Here is a 3138-nt window from a genome sequence, read left to right as displayed (position 1 = left end):
ACAATCAAGTTAAGGTGAGGTCAGTAGAGTGGGCCCTAATCCAATATGAATATTGTCCTTATAAGAGGAAAATGCCATGTAAGGACAGAGACACGTAGGGATAACGCCATGTGATGACAAAGCACAGATTGGACTGATGTAGCTGCAAGTTAAGGATCGACTGTCACCACTAGAAGCGAGGAAGAAGCAAGGAAAGATTCTACCCAGACTCTCAGAGGGAGCATGGCCCTGCTGACTCCTTGAGTTTGGACTTGTAGCTTCCAGAACTGTGAGAGAATAAATTTCTGTTGTTTTAAACCACCCAGATTGTGGTACTTTATTATGACAGCCCTATCAAATTAATCCAGTGTCCTCCTCTGGGCATCACACTGCAGGCACGTGAAGTCAGTTTGTTCAGTTATTGGTGGTGTTAACATTGATTACTTGGTTAAGGTGGTGTATCAGTTATCCAGTGCCGTGTAACAAACTACCCTAAAACTTAGTGATTTAAAATAGTGACCACGTGATTTGCTCACCATTCTTTGTGTCAGCAACCGCAGCTGGGCTGAGCCGGGCAGTTCTGCGGCTCTGATGTAGGACCACTCGTGCAGCTGCAGTCAGCTTGTGGGACACTGGGGCGGGTCAGTCTGAGGGCCCTCAGTTGACATGATTCATCTTCACTCCCGTAATTTCATCCTCCAGTAGGCTAAGTCAGGCTTCTTCTCATGGTGGTCTCAGGACAGCAAGTGAGAGCGACTCCCAACGAGCAACTGTTTTTCAGTCTTCTGCTTCCATCGCATTTACTAATGTTCCATTAGCCAAAGCAAGTCACGTAGCCAAGCCCAGAGTCAACATGGGAGGGTGCTGCAGAAGAACATGGTACCGGGGCCAGTATTGTAACCCTCTGCCACTGGGGGTGCTCACCAGGTCTGCCCCTTGTAATTATTAAGTAATTTGTGTGGAGATAATTGAGGATATGTAAATATCCGTTACAAAACCTTAACGCAATAGTTTTTAGTATCCACTGTTGACTTGCATTATGGTTGCCAAATGTTGATTTTCTAATTCTGTCATTCATTCTACATTTCTTAGTTGGCATTCTGTTGTAAGGAAGAATTTTCCTTCCTTCCCTATGTAATCAACATGAACTCGTGGTTGTGTTTAGTTGTTTATAATCCATGACTGTTTCCGTTTATTTTGATGTTCGGTTGTTCTCATACTGGGCCTATGAAAGACCCTTCAGGTTGGCTACTGTGTCCTTCTGACACGTCCATATAATTTTTGGAGCATTTTCTGGCACAAGATAGTCCAGGCTCATCTTGTACCTTCCCTGACTCCTGAAAATCATCTGTTTCTCCAAAGAGCCCTGGTTCTTTTTAGTGGAGAATGACATTTAGAAAGCAAGATCAGGACAGTGGGTTTCCCTACACATGTCTATATCTATTAAAAATAATGGGCCCGGGAGTAAAGACGCATACATAGACACTGGACTCGAGGACACGGGGAGGGGGAGGGTAAGCTGGGACGAAGTGAGAGAGTGGCATGGACATATATACACAACCAAATGTAAAATAAATAGCTAGTGGGAAGCAGCCGCATAGCACAGGGAGATCAGCTCGGTGCTTTGTGTCCACCTAGAGGGGTGGGATAGGGAGGGTGGGAGGGAGACGCAAGAGGGAGGAGATATGGGGATATATGTATATGTATAGCTGATTCACTTCGTTATACAGCAGAAACTAACACACCACTGTAAAGCAACTATACTCCAATAAAGATGTTTAAAAAAAAGGGGGGGGGGGTGGCCAGGTACTTCCCTCGTGGCACAGTGGTCAAGAATCCGCCTGCCAATGCAGGGGACACGGGCTCGAGTCCTGGTCCGGGAAGATCCCACATGCCTCGCAGCGACTAAGCTCTTGCGCCACACCTACTGAGCCTGCGCTCTAGAGCCCGCGAGCCACAACTAACTGAGCCCGCGAGCCGCAACTACTGGGCCCGCGTGCCACAACTACTAAAGCCTGCGTGCCACAACTACTGAAGCCCGCGCGCTTAGAGCCAGTGCTCCACAACAAGAGAAGGCACGGCGATGAGAAGCCCGCTCACCTCAATGAAGAGTAGCCCCCGCTCTCGCCACAGCTAGAGAAAGCCGGCGCGCAGCAACGAAGACCCAATGCAGCCAAAACTAAATTGATTAATTTAAAAAAAATAATAATGGGCCTATACTGATATCTTCAATTCCAATTTTCAACTTAACACCACATGGTTCCTCCTCGCCCTCCGCCATTCTGTATTTGTATCTCCTCTCTTCAACAGTGAGAACCTTGACTCCCAGCCTCCATTTACTCATTAGCTCAATCCTACAATACAACAGCATTGGTACAAAACTGTTACAACCACATAGCTATGAAATACCAACCTACTAGTATTTGCAGTAGAGTTGAAAACGGTTAGAGTTGAAAACGGTTGTCTTTAGAGTTGAAAACGGTTATGGTCAATGTACTGTGTTCAAAAGTCATTTCGGTTGGTTATTTCTACTCCAGTGTGGTTACACTAGTCATCTGAGATACAGTTAGGTTAATTTGTACTTACCTCCAATTTTAGGGTCTTTTCCCCCTGTATTTTTTTAAAAATGTCATTTATCTTTGGCTGCGCTGGGTCTTTGTCCCTGCGCGTGGGCTTTCTCCCGTTGCGGCAAGCGGGGGCTACTGTTCGTTGTGGTGCGCGGGCTTCTCATTGCGGTGGCTTCTCTTGTTGCGGAGCCCTGGCTCTGAGCGGGCGGGCTTCAGTAGTTGTGGCTCGCGGCCTCTAGAGCGCAGGCTCAGAAGTTGCGGCGCACGGGCGTAGTTGCTCCGCGCGGCCTGTGGGATCTTCCCGGACCTAGGGCTCGAACCCGTGTCCCCTGCATTGGCAGGAGGATTCTTAACCATCGCGCCACCAGGGAAGTCCTCCCCCTGTATTTTTTTTTTAAGCAGCAGTTTTTCTTTCTTTCCTTCTTCCTTCCTTCCTTGATTTTGGCTGTGCCGGATCTTAGTTGCGGCACGTGGGATCTTTAGTTGTGGCCTGTGGGATCTTTAGTTGCGGCATGTGAACCCTTAGTTGCGGCACGCATGCAGGGTCTAGTTCCGTGACCAGGAACCGAACCCCGGCCCCCTGCATTGGAAG

The sequence above is a fragment of the Pseudorca crassidens genome, chromosome 1 (genome assembly GCF_039906515.1).
Source record: "Pseudorca crassidens isolate mPseCra1 chromosome 1, mPseCra1.hap1, whole genome shotgun sequence".
Classification (NCBI taxonomy): domain Eukaryota; kingdom Metazoa; phylum Chordata; class Mammalia; order Artiodactyla; family Delphinidae; genus Pseudorca; species Pseudorca crassidens.
Note: the sequence above shows the minus strand (reverse complement) of the source record.